The sequence below is a fragment of the Schistocerca gregaria genome, chromosome 2 (genome assembly GCF_023897955.1).
Source record: "Schistocerca gregaria isolate iqSchGreg1 chromosome 2, iqSchGreg1.2, whole genome shotgun sequence".
Classification (NCBI taxonomy): Eukaryota; Metazoa; Arthropoda; class Insecta; order Orthoptera; family Acrididae; genus Schistocerca; species Schistocerca gregaria.
In genome coordinates, this window is record NC_064921.1 from 771,219,105 (window position 1) to 771,233,716 (window position 14,612).

The following is a 14,612-nucleotide window of genomic DNA, read 5'->3' on the forward strand; positions in this document are numbered from 1 at the left end:
TAAGGAATCTTTTAACGTCGGCGACTTCAATAATTGTAATCAATGGTTGGCAGTCGGCGCCCATCCCTATCACGAGGTCGGTCAGACAGGGCTGTCCTTTAGCAATGCCCCTATTCGTCATTGCGCTCGACCCGTTTTTGCGCGCGGTCGGCCGCATCATTGAGGGTGTCCAGGTCTGTCAGGTCTCTCTCAAATGTGCTGCCTACGCTGACGACGTGGGACTTTTCATGGGGCGGACACACGACTTGGACAGAGTGCGCGATGTTTTGCTGTTATACGAACGTGCCTCTGGCGCCGTTCTAAATACGCGGAAAACAGTGTTAGTACCGCTGGGTCGGCGGGGACTGTATGCTGAACAGGACTGGTTCCGTGTTGTGCACACCCACAAAATTCTAGGACTCGACATTGTAGCGTGCCCACAAAAAATGCAAGTTTTAAACTGGAGGCGAATTCTTGGTACTGTGAAGGCCCTATGTCGTAGCCACTCAGGTCGCCGACTCAACTTACATCAACGTGTGGCTGTTATTAACACTTTCATCTTATCAAATGCGTGGTACATCGCCCAATTGCTTAGTGTGCCGAAGCAGATAGGGAGGGCGATCTCGCAGGCGGTCTACTGGCTTCTGTGGCGGCATGAAATTTTTAAAGTCAAGGCTTCGACCTGTGCCATCGACCGGCAACTGGGCGGCCTCGGTTTCACCGACGTTCCACGCAAGTGCGACGCGCTGCTCGTCCACCGGACCGCCACCCTGCAGTCCGACATCCCGACAGGGACCACCGCGGCACTTCTGGAGCTCTACCGCCCACACTCTGAAGCGGCGCCCCTTTCTCTTGCGGCCATCCCGTACAAGATGTCCTATATACGGGAGTACTTTTTAGCGAGAAGCTACGCTCTGTCAACGGCTACCGACAGGCACAGGACCGCCCGCAGCCTCTACGTTGCCCTGACTGGACAATCACCGCGTCATAAACTGGTGCTCCGGAACCCCACAGTGGAATGGGTGAATGTGTGGGCCAACATCAACAACCCGGTGTTGCCGTCGGACGTGAGTGCGCTCTGGTTCAAGATCGTCAACAACACCTTAGCGACGAACCAGCGACTTGCTGACATTCATCTCCTCCCCTCTGCCAACTGCGGAAGATGTGGAGATGTGGACACACGGGAACATCGATTTGAATGTGCATCGGTGTCGACGGTATGGCGGCTGTGTCAACGAATGGTATCCCACATTAATAGAACACCACCTCACCTCGTGTCTGTTCGTCGTGTGGTAGTGCCTAACTTCAAAGCCTTCCCGCGGACGAAGAATAATGCCACTGTCTGGATCTTAGGGCATACAATTTATGCCCTTATAGATATGGCCGTCACTGATACTGTGATATACCTGGACTATTTGTGGACCCAGTATGTGAAACTGAAAGACTGCGTTAAAATTCGCGAACTGTTTGCAAATTTTTTGAAGGCTGCATTGGATTACGGCTATGAAATAGACATGCGAACAACACCTTGAAGTGAGATTACTGAGTTCTCGCGTTCCACTTTTTACTTATTTTTTCTCTCTTTTACTTGCTTTGTTTGAATTATGGCTGATGGATTGTGCCATCAAAACAACTAGGGCCCATCAGGTTTTATTTCGAAGAGAGGTGTGTTCTTTTAATTTTGAGAACGTTAATATTGTTCACGAGGCTTCATGAGAAATTTTGGACTATATAGCCTGTTTTTATGTGGAACGTTCATGATTGCAGAATTTTTTTTTCCGTTCCCGGACTGTCGAGATTTCATTTAATTACTTTACGTGAATTTATATTTTATTTGTGTGATGCGAACAACGCCATACACTCTCTCCTCAACTGGGGTGACTCACGCTCGGCCAGAGGGAGAAGATTTTCCTTTTAAGTAGAATTGGAGTTTAGTTGACATACCAGAAGACGTGTTGAACCGGTGGATGAAAGAATACCGTCCACGAATTCCGAGCTATAATTCCTTTTCTTTCATCATTTTCTGTGGATGAGGACCCCATAACATCTGAGATGAAGATGATTTTGTTTTAAAATTATTCCTATGTTCAACGGAATTCGACAGTCCAGCAACTACAGCGTTGAAGCTCGCCGAAGAAGGCATAATTTGGTGAGAGTAAGGAGGGCTATAAGGGGAGTTGGGAGGCCCTAAAAAAAAACAAAAAAAAAAAAAAAAATAAAAAAAAAAAAAAAAGTGGTAGAATGCTCGCCTGCCACGCGGGCGGCCCGGGTTCGATTCCCGGCCGATGCATCATTTTGCTTTTCCCGCGGTAATGCTGCCGTGTGGCTTGCGCGCTTTACATGCACGATCCACAAGAATGTATAGCTGGATTCCTTTGAGAAGAACCGAGAACGCAGCACTAGCGGGTCCCCACTGGGACGCTCGCATCATGTTCTACAGACTAGCGTCGGCCTGGCCTCACAAGTTGCTGTGTCCAGGTGCCTCCGAGGCACTGAACTTTAACGACAAGGAGTGCTGCCTATCGTTGCAAAAGCTGCAGCAACACCGCAATCAACTGGGCCGGCAATGCACGTGTAGCAAACAGAACACGTTATCCAGGAAGTACAGTGTCTTCACGTCTAACATTGTGTGTGGTACTTACCCAGCTTCCAGGACAAACGGTTCACCGGTGCCTCGGTAGCGCAGTAGGCAGCGCGTAAGTCTCATAATCTTAAGGTCGTGAGTTCGATCCTCACCCGGGGCATTTAATTTTCTGTGACTGATGGTGGTGCTGTTGCTAGGACCCCAATTTATTTCTTGTTTGTTATCCACAACGCTTCAGCGGGAAAATGTTTACTTCCTGTTATTGCTACTTACAGCTTCCCTTTTCCTCTTCTCCCAGCAGAGCATGAAGCCAAAAGCATTGCTCTGAGACGTTTGAGGTGCGCGCCTTGCCAGTCAGCATGCGCAAAGATGCTCGCAAAGAGAGATGGGCGCCGACGCGGGAATCGGCACGAAATGGGCCAAGGGGCCGTCCGAACCGTCGAAGAAATGCACACATCCGGTGTGGTCTAGTGGCTAGGATACCTGGCTTTCACCCAGGAGGCCCGGGTTCGATTCCCGGTACCGGAACGGAATTTTTTCCACACTAATCGTGACGAGTTTGAGCTGTCAGAGCTGCCGTTTCCCGTCCTGCGAGCAATATAGCTACTGCTTCGTGACAGTCAGCAGGATATAGACGAGGGAAGCAGACACACGACTGCCATAGAAATGGTGTATGGCTTCATGCCACACGGTTCCAGCGTAGGGCTGAGCAACTGCATCTGTCGAGGCCCGTTAGCTCAGTTGGTTAGAGCGTCGTGCTAATAACGCGAAGGTCGTGGGTTCGATCCCCCCACGGGCCGCTACGCTTTTACTACTACGAAAAGGCAGCGCCGATTTCAGCTGGCGAGTGTGATGACCAAAAGATCATCACCCTGCGTGGAAGTTGACAGAGGTTCCGAACCCGACCTGTCGGGAAGCGCTACAGCATTCACTCGCCAATGGCCATAGTGTGCTCAATACACTGGTTCTCAACCGATAAAGAGAAAATGAAAGGAAATGTCCGATTGCCGATGCGTAACAACTTTGGCCCTTGTCAGTACTTGGGCGGGTGAGTGCATCGGAACACAGGGTACTGTTGGCAGTTTTACTTCGTATTTTTCTTTCTCCTTTGTTTTCGGAGCCACAGCCCGATTCAGTCATGGAGACGCCACCGTGAAATGAAGGGGCGTGCCGTGTGTCCATCGCCTCGCCTCTCCTTACCTCTCTCAGTCGTTTCTCGTGCTTGTTGTTTTGATATAGGCCGATTTGAGAGCGTCAGCTCTCGCGTCAGCCGAGCAAAGTCGAGACAAGTCGAGACACACTACAGGCTGGTCTGCAGCGAGTAACAGGGAGGGGAAAAAAACATTAATTTCAAGGCGCGTGGCAAAAGTACTCAAACGCGAAATTAAAAGCCTGCTGCGGTGGCCGGGAATCGAACCCGGATCAACTGCTTGGAAGGCAACTATGCTGACCATTACACCACCACCGCACAAGCGAGCGCCCCGGCGCCGCACTGTGTCGGCTTCCCGCCTGTCGGCAGCGGCCGAAGGTGGTGGTACCTGGCAGGCGCATTTCGAGGTAGGCTAGGGGAGCACATCCAGACGCATTCGGACAGCATATCCGCGCACATTTCGCATCCTTTGGCAAGAGTCGGCTCCGGCGACGCAAGAGTACCCAGAGGACCGCGTTCTGGCGGCGATTTTAAGCAGTACAGTGCAGGGTTCAGCGTCTGCAGCATCTTCTCGACAGAATGCTATGGCGCTTGACGACAGTCCCACTTTCCCTCAAGACAACTGCTCGGGAAGCAGCGCGAAGTTGCTACCGGCCGTAGCATCGGTGGTTCAGTGGTAGAATGCTCGCCTGCCACGCGGGCGGCCCGGGTTCGATTCCCGGCCGATGCATCATTTTGCTTTTCCCGCGGTAATGCTGCCGTGTGGCTTGCGCGCTTTACATGCACGATCCACAAGAATGTATAGCTGGATTCCTTTGAGAAGAACCGAGAACGCAGCACTAGCGGGTCCCCACTGGGACGCTCGCATCATGTTCTACAGACTAGCGTCGGCCTGGCCTCACAAGTTGCTGTGTCCAGGTGCCTCCGAGGCACTGAACTTTAACGACAAGGAGTGCTGCCTATCGTTGCAAAAGCTGCAGCAACACCGCAATCAACTGGGCCGGCAATGCACGTGTAGCAAACAGAACACGTTATCCAGGAAGTACAGTGTCTTCACGTCTAACATTGGGTGTGGTACTTACCCAGCTTCCAGGACAAACGGTTCACCGGTGCCTCGGTAGCGCAGTAGGCAGCGCGTAAGTCTCATAATCTTAAGGTCGTGAGTTCGATCCTCACCCGGGGCATTTAATTTTCTGTGACTGATGGTGGTGCTGTTGCTAGGACCCCAATTTATTTCTTGTTTGTTATCCACAACGCTTCAGCGGGAAAATGTTTACTTCCTGTTATTGCTACTTACAGCTTCCCTTTTCCTCTTCTCCCAGCAGAGCATGAAGCCAAAAGCATTGCTCTGAGACGTTTGAGGTGCGCGCCTTGCCAGTCAGCATGCGCAAAGATGCTCGCAAAGAGAGATGGGCGCCGACGCGGGAATCGGCACGAAATGGGCCAAGGGGCCGTCCGAACCGTCGAAGAAATGCACACATCCGGTGTGGTCTAGTGGCTAGGATACCTGGCTTTCACCCAGGAGGCCCGGGTTCGATTCCCGGTACCGGAACGGAATTTTTTCCACACTAATCGTGACGAGTTTGAGCTGTCAGAGCTGCCGTTTCCCGTCCTGCGAGCAATATAGCTACTGCTTCGTGACAGTCAGCAGGATATAGACGAGGGAAGCAGACACACGACTGCCATAGAAATGGTGTATGGCTTCATGCCACACGGTTCCAGCGTAGGGCTGAGCAACTGCATCTGTCGAGGCCCGTTAGCTCAGTTGGTTAGAGCGTCGTGCTAATAACGCGAAGGTCGTGGGTTCGATCCCCCCACGGGCCGCTACGCTTTTACTACTACGAAAAGGCAGCGCCGATTTCAGCTGGCGAGTGTGATGACCAAAAGATCATCACCCTGCGTGGAAGTTGACAGAGGTTCCGAACCCGACCTGTCGGGAAGCGCTACAGCATTCACTCGCCAATGGCCATAGTGTGCTCAATACACTGGTTCTCAACCGATAAAGAGAAAATGAAAGGAAATGTCCGATTGCCGATGCGTAACAACTTTGGCCCTTGTCAGTACTTGGGCGGGTGAGTGCATCGGAACACAGGGTACTGTTGGCAGTTTTACTTCGTATTTTTCTTTCTCCTTTGTTTTCGGAGCCACAGCCCGATTCAGTCATGGAGACGCCACCGTGAAATGAAGGGGCGTGCCGTGTGTCCATCGCCTCGCCTCTCCTTACCTCTCTCAGTCGTTTCTCGTGCTTGTTGTTTTGATATAGGCCGATTTGAGAGCGTCAGCTCTCGCGTCAGCCGAGCAAAGTCGAGACAAGTCGAGACACACTACAGGCTGGTCTGCAGCGAGTAACAGGGAGGGGAAAAAAACATTAATTTCAAGGTGCGTGGCAAAAGTACTCAAACGCGAAATTAAAAGCCTGCTGCGGTGGCCGGGAATCGAACCCGGATCAACTGCTTGGAAGGCAACTATGCTGACCATTACACCACCACCGCACAAGCGAGCTCCCCGGCGCCGCACTGTGTCGGCTTCCCGCCTGTCGGCAGCGGCCGAAGGTGGTGGTACCTGGCAGGCGCATTTCGAGGTAGGCTAGGGGAGCACATCCAGACGCATTCGGACAGCATATCCGCGCACATTTCGCATCCTTTGGCAAGAGTCGGCTCCGGCGACGCAAGAGTACCCAGAGGACCGCGTTCTGGCGGCGATTTTAAGCAGTACAGTGCAGGGTTCAGCGTCTGCAGCATCTTCTCGACAGAATGCTATGGCGCTTGACGACAGTCCCACTTTCCCTCAAGACAACTGCTCGGGAAGCAGCGCGAAGTTGCTACCGGCCGGAGCATCGGTGGTTCAGTGGTAGAATGCTCGCCTGCCACGCGGGCGGCCCGGGTTCGATTCCCGGCCGATGCATCATTTTGCTTTTCCCGCGGTAATGCTGCCGTGTGGCTTGCGCGCTTTACATGCACGATCCACAAGAATGTATAGCTGGATTCCTTTGAGAAGAACCGAGAACGCAGCACTAGCGGGTCCCCACTGGGACGCTCGCATCATGTTCTACAGACTAGCGTCGGCCTGGCCTCACAAGTTGCTGTGTCCAGGTGCCTCCGAGGCACTGAACTTTAACGACAAGGAGTGCTGCCTATCGTTGCAAAAGCTGCAGCAACACCGCAATCAACTGGGCCGGCAATGCACGTGTAGCAAACAGAACACGTTATCCAGGAAGTACAGTGTCTTCACGTCTAACATTAGGTGTGGTACTTACCCAGCTTCCAGGACAAACGGTTCACCGGTGCCTCGGTAGCGCAGTAGGCAGCGCGTAAGTCTCATAATCTTAAGGTCGTGAGTTCGATCCTCACCCGGGGCATTTAATTTTCTGTGACTGATGGTGGTGCTGTTGCTAGGACCCCAATTTATTTCTTGTTTGTTATCCACAACGCTTCAGCGGGAAAATGTTTACTTCCTGTTATTGCTACTTACAGCTTCCCTTTTCCTCTTCTCCCAGCAGAGCATGAAGCCAAAAGCATTGCTCTGAGACGTTTGAGGTGCGCGCCTTGCCAGTCAGCATGCGCAAAGATGCTCGCAAAGAGAGATGGGCGCCGACGCGGGAATCGGCACGAAATGGGCCAAGGGGCCGTCCGAACCGTCGAAGAAATGCACACATCCGGTGTGGTCTAGTGGCTAGGATACCTGGCTTTCACCCAAGAGGCCCGGGTTCGATTCCCGGTACCGGAACGGAATTTTTTCCACACTAATCGTGACGAGTTTGAGCTGTCAGAGCTGCCGTTTCCCGTCCTGCGAGCAATATAGCTACTGCTTCGTGACAGTCAGCAGGATATAGACGAGGGAAGCAGACACACGACTGCCATAGAAATGGTGTATGGCTTCATGCCACACGGTTCCAGCGTAGGGCTGAGCAACTGCATCTGTCGAGACCCGTTAGCTCAGTTGGTTAGAGCGTCGTGCTAATAACGCGAAGGTCGTGGGTTCGATCCCCCCACGGGCCGCTACGCTTTTACTACTACGAAAAGGCAGCGCCGATTTCAGCTGGCGAGTGTGATGACCAAAAGATCATCACCCTGCGTGGAAGTTGACAGAGGTTCCGAACCCGACCTGTCGGGAAGCGCTACAGCATTCACTCGCCAATGGCCATAGTGTGCTCAAAACACTGGTTCTCAACCGATAAAGAGAAAACGAAAGGAAATGTCCGATTGCCGATGCGTAACAACTTTGGCCCTTGTCAGTACTTGGGCGGGTAAGTGCATCGGAACACAGGGTACTGTTGGCAGTTTTACTTCCTATTTTTCTTTCTCCTTTGTTTTCGGAGCCACAGCCCGATTCGGTCAGGGAGACGCCACCGTGAAATGAAGGGGCGTGCTGTGTGTCCATCGCCTCGCCTCTCCTCACCTCTCTCAGTCGTTTCTCGTGCTTGTTGTTTTGATATAGGCCGATTTGAGAGCGTCAGCTCTCGCGTCAGCTCTCGCAAAGTCGAGACAAGTCGAGACACACTACAGGCTGGTCTGCAGCGAGTAACAGGGAGGAAAAAAAAACATTAATTTCAAGGCGCGTGGCAAAAGTACTCAAACGCGAAATTAAAAGCCTGCAGCGGTGGCCGGGAATCGAACCCGGATCAACTGCTTGGAAGGCAACTATGCTGACCATTACACCACCACCGCACAAGCGAGTGCCCCGGCGCCGCACTGTGTCGGCTTCCCGCCTGTCGGCAGCGGCCGAAGGTGGTGGTACCTGGCAGGCGCATTTCGAGGTAGGCTAGGGGAGCACATCCAGACGCATTCGGACAGCATATCCGCGCACATTTCGCATCCTTTGGCAAGAGTCGGCTCCGGTGACGCAAGAGTACGCAGAGGACCGCGTTCTGGCGGCGATTTTAAGCAGTACAGTGCAGGGTTCAGCGTCTGCAGCATCTTCTCGACAGAATGCTATGGCGCTTGACGACAGTCCCACTTTCCCTCAAGACAACTGCTCGGGAAGCAGCGTGAAGTTGCTACCGGCCGGAGCATCGGTGGTTCAGTGGTAGAATGCTCGCCTGCCACGCGGGCGGCCCGGGTTCGATTCCCGGCCGGTGCATCATTTTGCTTTTCCCGCGGTAATGCTGCCGTGTGGCTTGCGCGCTTTACATGCACGATCCACAAGAATGTATAGCTGGATTCCTTTGAGAAGAACCGAGAACGCAGCACTAGCGGGTCCCCACTGGGACGCTCGCATCATGTTCTACAGACTAGCGTCGGCCTGGCCTCACAAGTTGCTGTGTCCAGGTGCCTCCGAGGCACTGAACTTTAACGACAAGGAGTGCTGCCTATCGTTGCAAAAGCTGCAGCAACACCGCAATTAACTGGGCCGGCAATGGACGTGTAGCAAACAGAACACGTTATCCAGGAAGTACAGTGTCTTCACGTCTAACATTGGGTATGATACTTACCCAGTTTCCAGGACAAAGGGTTCACCGGTGCCTCGATAGCGCAGTAGGCAGCGCGTAAGTCTCATAATCTTAAGGTCGTGAGTTCGATCCTCACCCGGGGCATTTAATTTTCTGTGACTGATGGTGGTGCTGTTGCTGGGGCCCCAACTTATTTCTTGTTTGTTATCCACAACGCTTCAGCGGGAAAATGTTTACTTCCTGTTATTGCTACTTACAGCTTCCCTTTTTCTCTTCTCCCAGCAGAGCATGAAGCCAAAAGCATTGCTCTGAGACGTTTGAGGTGCGCGCCTTGCCAGTCAGCATGCGCAAAGATGCTCGCAAAGAGAGATGGGCGCCGACGCGGGACTCGGCACGAAATGCGACAAGGGACCGTCCGAACCGTCGAAGAGACGCACAGATCCGGTGTGGTCTAGTGGCTAGGATACCTGGCTTTCACCCAGGAGGCCCGGGTTCGATTCCCGGTACCGGAACGGAATTTTTTCCACACTACTCGTGACAAGTTTGAGCTGTCCGAGCTGCCGTTTCCCGTCCTGCTCGCAATATAGCTACTGTTTCGTGACAGTCAGCAGAATATAGACGAGGGAAGCAGACACACGACGGCCATAGAAATGGTGTATGGCTTCATGCCACACGGTTCCAGCGTAGGCCTGAGCAACTGCATCTGTCGAGGCCCGTTAGCTCAGTTGGTTAGAGCGTCGTGCTAATAACGCGAAGGTCGTGGGTTCGATCCCCCCACGGGCCACTACGCTTTTACTACTACGAAAAGGCAGCGCTGATTTCAGCTGGCGAGTGTGATGACCACCCTGCGTGGAAGTTGACAGAGGTTCCAAACCCGACCTGTCGGGAAGCGCTACAGCATTCACTCGCCAATGGCCATAGTGTGCTCAAAACACTGGTTCTCAACCGATAAAGAGAAAACGAAAGGAAATGTCCGATTGCCGATGCGTAACAACTTTGGCCCTTGTCAGTACTTGGGCGGGTAAGTGCATCGGAACACAGGGTACTGTTGGCAGTTTTACTTCCTATTTTTCTTTCTCCTTTGTTTTCGGAGCCACAGCCCGATTCGGTCAGGGAGACGCCACCGTGAAATGAAGGGGCGTGCTGTGTGTCCATCGCCTCGCCTCTCCTTACCTCTCTCAGTCGTTTCTCGTGCTTGTTGTTTTGATATAGGCCGATTTGAGAGCGTCAGCTCTCGCGTCAGCTCTCGCAAAGTCGAGACAAGTCGAGACACACTACAGGCTGGTCTGCAGCGAGTAACAGGGAGGAAAAAAAAACATTAATTTCAAGGCGCGTGGCAAAAGTACTCAAACGCGAAATTAAAAGCCTGCTGCGGTGGCCGGGAATCGAACCCGGATCAACTGCTTGGAAGGCAACTATGCTGACCATTACACCACCACCGCACAAGCGAGTGCCCCGGCGCCGCACTGTGTCGGCTTCCCGCCTGTCGGCAGCGGCCGAAGGTGGTGGTACCTGGCAGGCGCATTTCGAGGTAGGCTAGGGGAGCACATCCAGACGCATTCGGACAGCATATCCGCGCACATTTCGCATCCTTTGGCAAGAGTCGGCTCCGGTGACGCAAGAGTACGCAGAGGACCGCGTTCTGGCGGCGATTTTAAGCAGTACAGTGCAGGGTTCAGCGTCTGCAGCATCTTCTCGACAGAATGCTATGGCGCTTGACGACAGTCCCACTTTCCCTCAAGACAACTGCTCGGGAAGCAGCGTGAAGTTGCTACCGGCCGGAGCATCGGTGGTTCAGTGGTAGAATGCTCGCCTGCCACGCGGGCGGCCTGGGTTCGATTCCCGGCCGATGCATCATTTTGCTTTTCCCGCGGTAATGCTGCCGTGTGGCTTGCGCGCTTTACATGCACGATCCACAAGAATGTATAGCTGGATTCCTTTGAGAAGAACCGAGAACGCAGCACTAGCGGGTCCCCACTGGGACGCTCGCATCATGTTCTACAGACTAGCGTCGGCCTGGCCTCACAAGTTGCTGTGTCCAGGTGCCTCCGAGGCACTGAACTTTAACGACAAGGAGTGCTGCCTATCGTTGCAAAAGCTGCAGCAACACCGCAATTAACTGGGCCGGCAATGGACGTGTAGCAAACAGAACACGTTATCCAGGAAGTACAGTGTCTTCACGTCTAACATTGGGTATGATACTTACCCAGTTTCCAGGACAAAGGGTTCACCGGTGCCTCGGTAGCGCAGTAGGCAGCGCGTAAGTCTCATAATCTTAAGGTCGTGAGTTCGATCCTCACCCGGGGCATTTAATTTTCTGTGACTGATGGTGGTGCTGTTGCTGGGGCCCCAACTTATTTCTTGTTTGTTATCCACAACGCTTCAGCGGGAAAATGTTTACTTCCTGTTATTGCTACTTACAGCTTCCCTTTTTCTCTTCTCCCAGCAGAGCATGAAGCCAAAAGCATTGCTCTGAGACGTTTGAGGTGCGCGCCTTGCCAGTCAGCATGCGCAAAGATGCTCGCAAAGAGAGATGGGCGCCGACGCGGGACTCGGCACGAAATGCGACAAGGGACCGTCCGAACCGTCGAAGAGACGCACAGATCCGGTGTGGTCTAGTGGCTAGGATACCTGGCTTTCACCCAGGAGGCCCGGGTTCGATTCCCGGTACCGGAACGGAATTTTTTCCACACTACTCGTGACAAGTTTGAGCTGTCCGAGCTGCCGTTTCCCGTCCTGCTCGCAATATAGCTACTGTTTCGTGACAGTCAGCAGAATATAGACGAGGGAAGCAGACACACGACGGCCATAGAAATGGTGTATGGCTTCATGCCACACGGTTCCAGCGTAGGCCTGAGCAACTGCATCTGTCGAGGCCCGTTAGCTCAGTTGGTTAGAGCGTCGTGCTAATAACGCGAAGGTCGTGGGTTCGATCCCCCCACGGGCCACTACGCTTTTACTACTACGAAAAGGCAGCGCTGATTTCAGCTGGCGAGTGTGATGACCACCCTGCGTGGAAGTTGACAGAGGTTCCAAACCCGACCTGTCGGGAAGCGCTACAGCATTCACTCGCCAATGGCCATAGTGTGCTCAAAACACTGGTTCTCAACCGATAAAGAGAAAACGAAAGGAAATGTCCGATTGCCGATGCGTAACAACTTTGGCCCTTGTCAGTACTTGGGCGGGTAAGTGCATCGGAACACAGGGTACTGTTGGCAGTTTTACTTCCTATTTTTCTTTCTCCTTTGTTTTCGGAGCCACAGCCCGATTCGGTCAGGGAGACGCCACCGTGAAATGAAGGGGCGTGCTGGGTGTCCATCGCCTCGCCTCTCCTTACCTCTCTCAGTCGTTTCTCGTGCTTGTTGTTTTGATATAGGCCGATTTGAGAGCGTCAGCTCTCGCGTCAGCTCTCGCAAAGTCGAGACAAGTCGAGACACACTACAGGCTGGTCTGCAGCGAGTAACAGGGAGGAAAAAAAAACATTAATTTCAAGGCGCGTGGCAAAAGTACTCAAACGCGAAATTAAAAGCCTGCTGCGGTGGCCGGGAATCGAACCCGGTTCAACTGCTTGGAAGGCAACTATGCTGACCATTACACCACCACCGCACAAGCGAGTGCCCCGGCGCCGCACTGTGTCGGCTTCCCGCCTGTCGGCAGCGGCCGAAGGTGGTGGTACCTGGCAGGCGCATTTCGAGGTAGGCTAGGGGAGCACATCCAGACGCATTCGGACAGCATATCCGCGCACATTTCGCATCCTTTGGCAAGAGTCGGCTCCGGTGACGCAAGAGTACGCAGAGGACCGCGTTCTGGCGGCGATTTTAAGCAGTACAGTGCAGGGTTCAGCGTCTGCAGCATCTTCTCGACAGAATGCTATGGCGCTTGACGACAGTCCCACTTTCCCTCAAGACAACTGCTCGGGAAGCAGCGTGAAGTTGCTACCGGCCGGAGCATCGGTGGTTCAGTGGTAGAATGCTCGCCTGCCACGCGGGCGGCCCGGGTTCGATTCCCGGCCGATGCATCATTTTGCTTTTCCCGCGGTAATGCTGCCGTGTGGCTTGCGCGCTTTACATGCACGATCCACAAGAATGTATAGCTGGATTCCTTTGAGAAGAACCGAGAACGCAGCACTAGCGGGTCCCCACTGGGACGCTCGCATCATGTTCTACAGACTAGCGTCGGCCTGGCCTCACAAGTTGCTGTGTCCAGGTGCCTCCGAGGCACTGAACTTTAACGACAAGGAGTGCTGCCTATCGTTGCAAAAGCTGCAGCAACACCGCAATTAACTGGGCCGGCAATGGACGTGTAGCAAACAGAACACGTTATCCAGGAAGTACAGTGTCTTCACGTCTAACATTGGGTATGATACTTACCCAGTTTCCAGGACAAAGGGTTCACCGGTGCCTCGGTAGCGCAGTAGGCAGCGCGTAAGTCTCATAATCTTAAGGTCGTGAGTTCGATCCTCACCCGGGGCATTTAATTTTCTGTGACTGATGGTGGTGCTGTTGCTGGGGCCCCAACTTATTTCTTGTTTGTTATCCACAACGCTTCAGCGGGAAAATGTTTACTTCCTGTTATTGCTACTTACAGCTTCCCTTTTTCTCTTCTCCCAGCAGAGCATGAAGCCAAAAGCATTGCTCTGAGACGTTTGAGGTGCGCGCCTTGCCAGTCAGCATGCGCAAAGATGCTCGCAAAGAGAGATGGGCGCCGACGCGGGACTCGGCACGAAATGCGACAAGGGACCGTCCGAACCGTCGAAGAGACGCACAGATCCGGTGTGGTCTAGTGGCTAGGATACCTGGCTTTCACCCAGGAGGCCCGGGTTCGATTCCCGGTACCGGAACGGAATTTTTTCCACACTACTCGTGACAAGTTTGAGCTGTCCGAGCTGCCGTTTCCCGTCCTGCTCGCAATATAGCTACTGTTTCGTGACAGTCAGCAGAATATAGACGAGGGAAGCAGACACACGACGGCCATAGAAATGGTGTATGGCTTCATGCCACACGGTTCCAGCGTAGGCCTGAGCAACTGCATCTGTCGAGGCCCGTTAGCTCAGTTGGTTAGAGCGTCGTGCTAATAACGCGAAGGTCGTGGGTTCGATCCCCCCACGGGCCACTACGCTTTTACTACTACGAAAAGGCAGCGCTGATTTCAGCTGGCGAGTGTGATGACCACCCTGCGTGGAAGTTGACAGAGGTTCCAAACCCGACCTGTCGGGAAGCGCTACAGCATTCACTCGCCAATGGCCATAGTGTGCTCAAAACACTGGTTCTCAACCGATAAAGAGAAAACGAAAGGAAATGTCCGATTGCCGATGCGTAACAACTTTGGCCCTTGTCAGTACTTGGGCGGGTAAGTGCATCGGAACACAGGGTACTGTTGGCAGTTTTACTTCCTATTTTTCTTTCTCCTTTGTTTTCGGAGCCACAGCCCGATTCGGTCAGGGAGACGCCACCGTGAAATGAAGGGGCGTGCTGTGTGTCCATCGCCTCGCCTCTCCTTACCTCTCTCAG

The 14,612-nt window shown here is 53.3% G+C and overlaps 28 non-coding genes across 28 annotated transcripts; 23 read left to right on the forward strand and 5 right to left on the reverse strand.

The window, feature by feature from the left end:
• Positions 1–2,650: 2,650 nt before the first annotated feature.
• Positions 2,651–2,723, forward strand: Trnam-cau (transfer RNA methionine (anticodon CAU)). The gene has a single exon. It is a non-coding gene; the product is annotated as a tRNA-Met (tRNA).
• Positions 2,724–3,019: 296 nt separating this feature from the next.
• Positions 3,020–3,091, forward strand: Trnae-uuc (transfer RNA glutamic acid (anticodon UUC)). The gene has a single exon. It is a non-coding gene; the product is annotated as a tRNA-Glu (tRNA).
• A 198-nt stretch (positions 3,092–3,289) lies between these two features.
• On the forward strand, positions 3,290–3,363 carry Trnai-aau (transfer RNA isoleucine (anticodon AAU)). The gene has a single exon. It is a non-coding gene; the product is annotated as a tRNA-Ile (tRNA).
• A 596-nt stretch (positions 3,364–3,959) lies between these two features.
• Positions 3,960–4,031, reverse strand: Trnag-ucc (transfer RNA glycine (anticodon UCC)). Its single transcript has one exon. It is a non-coding gene; the product is annotated as a tRNA-Gly (tRNA).
• A 341-nt stretch (positions 4,032–4,372) lies between these two features.
• Trnag-gcc (transfer RNA glycine (anticodon GCC)) lies at positions 4,373–4,443 on the forward strand. The gene has a single exon. It is a non-coding gene; the product is annotated as a tRNA-Gly (tRNA).
• Positions 4,444–4,824: 381 nt separating this feature from the next.
• On the forward strand, positions 4,825–4,897 carry Trnam-cau (transfer RNA methionine (anticodon CAU)). Its single transcript has one exon. It is a non-coding gene; the product is annotated as a tRNA-Met (tRNA).
• A 296-nt stretch (positions 4,898–5,193) lies between these two features.
• Trnae-uuc (transfer RNA glutamic acid (anticodon UUC)) lies at positions 5,194–5,265 on the forward strand. Its single transcript has one exon. It is a non-coding gene; the product is annotated as a tRNA-Glu (tRNA).
• Positions 5,266–5,463: 198 nt separating this feature from the next.
• Trnai-aau (transfer RNA isoleucine (anticodon AAU)) lies at positions 5,464–5,537 on the forward strand. The gene has a single exon. It is a non-coding gene; the product is annotated as a tRNA-Ile (tRNA).
• A 596-nt stretch (positions 5,538–6,133) lies between these two features.
• Trnag-ucc (transfer RNA glycine (anticodon UCC)) lies at positions 6,134–6,205 on the reverse strand. The gene has a single exon. It is a non-coding gene; the product is annotated as a tRNA-Gly (tRNA).
• Positions 6,206–6,546: 341 nt separating this feature from the next.
• Positions 6,547–6,617, forward strand: Trnag-gcc (transfer RNA glycine (anticodon GCC)). Its single transcript has one exon. It is a non-coding gene; the product is annotated as a tRNA-Gly (tRNA).
• A 381-nt stretch (positions 6,618–6,998) lies between these two features.
• On the forward strand, positions 6,999–7,071 carry Trnam-cau (transfer RNA methionine (anticodon CAU)). Its single transcript has one exon. It is a non-coding gene; the product is annotated as a tRNA-Met (tRNA).
• A 296-nt stretch (positions 7,072–7,367) lies between these two features.
• Positions 7,368–7,439, forward strand: Trnae-uuc (transfer RNA glutamic acid (anticodon UUC)). The gene has a single exon. It is a non-coding gene; the product is annotated as a tRNA-Glu (tRNA).
• Positions 7,440–7,637: 198 nt separating this feature from the next.
• Trnai-aau (transfer RNA isoleucine (anticodon AAU)) lies at positions 7,638–7,711 on the forward strand. The gene has a single exon. It is a non-coding gene; the product is annotated as a tRNA-Ile (tRNA).
• Positions 7,712–8,308: 597 nt separating this feature from the next.
• Positions 8,309–8,380, reverse strand: Trnag-ucc (transfer RNA glycine (anticodon UCC)). The gene has a single exon. It is a non-coding gene; the product is annotated as a tRNA-Gly (tRNA).
• A 341-nt stretch (positions 8,381–8,721) lies between these two features.
• Positions 8,722–8,792, forward strand: Trnag-gcc (transfer RNA glycine (anticodon GCC)). Its single transcript has one exon. It is a non-coding gene; the product is annotated as a tRNA-Gly (tRNA).
• A 381-nt stretch (positions 8,793–9,173) lies between these two features.
• On the forward strand, positions 9,174–9,246 carry Trnam-cau (transfer RNA methionine (anticodon CAU)). The gene has a single exon. It is a non-coding gene; the product is annotated as a tRNA-Met (tRNA).
• Positions 9,247–9,542: 296 nt separating this feature from the next.
• Trnae-uuc (transfer RNA glutamic acid (anticodon UUC)) lies at positions 9,543–9,614 on the forward strand. Its single transcript has one exon. It is a non-coding gene; the product is annotated as a tRNA-Glu (tRNA).
• A 198-nt stretch (positions 9,615–9,812) lies between these two features.
• Trnai-aau (transfer RNA isoleucine (anticodon AAU)) lies at positions 9,813–9,886 on the forward strand. Its single transcript has one exon. It is a non-coding gene; the product is annotated as a tRNA-Ile (tRNA).
• A 586-nt stretch (positions 9,887–10,472) lies between these two features.
• Trnag-ucc (transfer RNA glycine (anticodon UCC)) lies at positions 10,473–10,544 on the reverse strand. Its single transcript has one exon. It is a non-coding gene; the product is annotated as a tRNA-Gly (tRNA).
• A 341-nt stretch (positions 10,545–10,885) lies between these two features.
• On the forward strand, positions 10,886–10,956 carry Trnag-gcc (transfer RNA glycine (anticodon GCC)). Its single transcript has one exon. It is a non-coding gene; the product is annotated as a tRNA-Gly (tRNA).
• A 381-nt stretch (positions 10,957–11,337) lies between these two features.
• Trnam-cau (transfer RNA methionine (anticodon CAU)) lies at positions 11,338–11,410 on the forward strand. Its single transcript has one exon. It is a non-coding gene; the product is annotated as a tRNA-Met (tRNA).
• A 296-nt stretch (positions 11,411–11,706) lies between these two features.
• Positions 11,707–11,778, forward strand: Trnae-uuc (transfer RNA glutamic acid (anticodon UUC)). Its single transcript has one exon. It is a non-coding gene; the product is annotated as a tRNA-Glu (tRNA).
• Positions 11,779–11,976: 198 nt separating this feature from the next.
• On the forward strand, positions 11,977–12,050 carry Trnai-aau (transfer RNA isoleucine (anticodon AAU)). The gene has a single exon. It is a non-coding gene; the product is annotated as a tRNA-Ile (tRNA).
• Positions 12,051–12,636: 586 nt separating this feature from the next.
• On the reverse strand, positions 12,637–12,708 carry Trnag-ucc (transfer RNA glycine (anticodon UCC)). Its single transcript has one exon. It is a non-coding gene; the product is annotated as a tRNA-Gly (tRNA).
• A 341-nt stretch (positions 12,709–13,049) lies between these two features.
• On the forward strand, positions 13,050–13,120 carry Trnag-gcc (transfer RNA glycine (anticodon GCC)). The gene has a single exon. It is a non-coding gene; the product is annotated as a tRNA-Gly (tRNA).
• A 381-nt stretch (positions 13,121–13,501) lies between these two features.
• On the forward strand, positions 13,502–13,574 carry Trnam-cau (transfer RNA methionine (anticodon CAU)). Its single transcript has one exon. It is a non-coding gene; the product is annotated as a tRNA-Met (tRNA).
• Positions 13,575–13,870: 296 nt separating this feature from the next.
• On the forward strand, positions 13,871–13,942 carry Trnae-uuc (transfer RNA glutamic acid (anticodon UUC)). Its single transcript has one exon. It is a non-coding gene; the product is annotated as a tRNA-Glu (tRNA).
• A 198-nt stretch (positions 13,943–14,140) lies between these two features.
• Positions 14,141–14,214, forward strand: Trnai-aau (transfer RNA isoleucine (anticodon AAU)). The gene has a single exon. It is a non-coding gene; the product is annotated as a tRNA-Ile (tRNA).
• Positions 14,215–14,612: the final 398 nt, after the last annotated feature.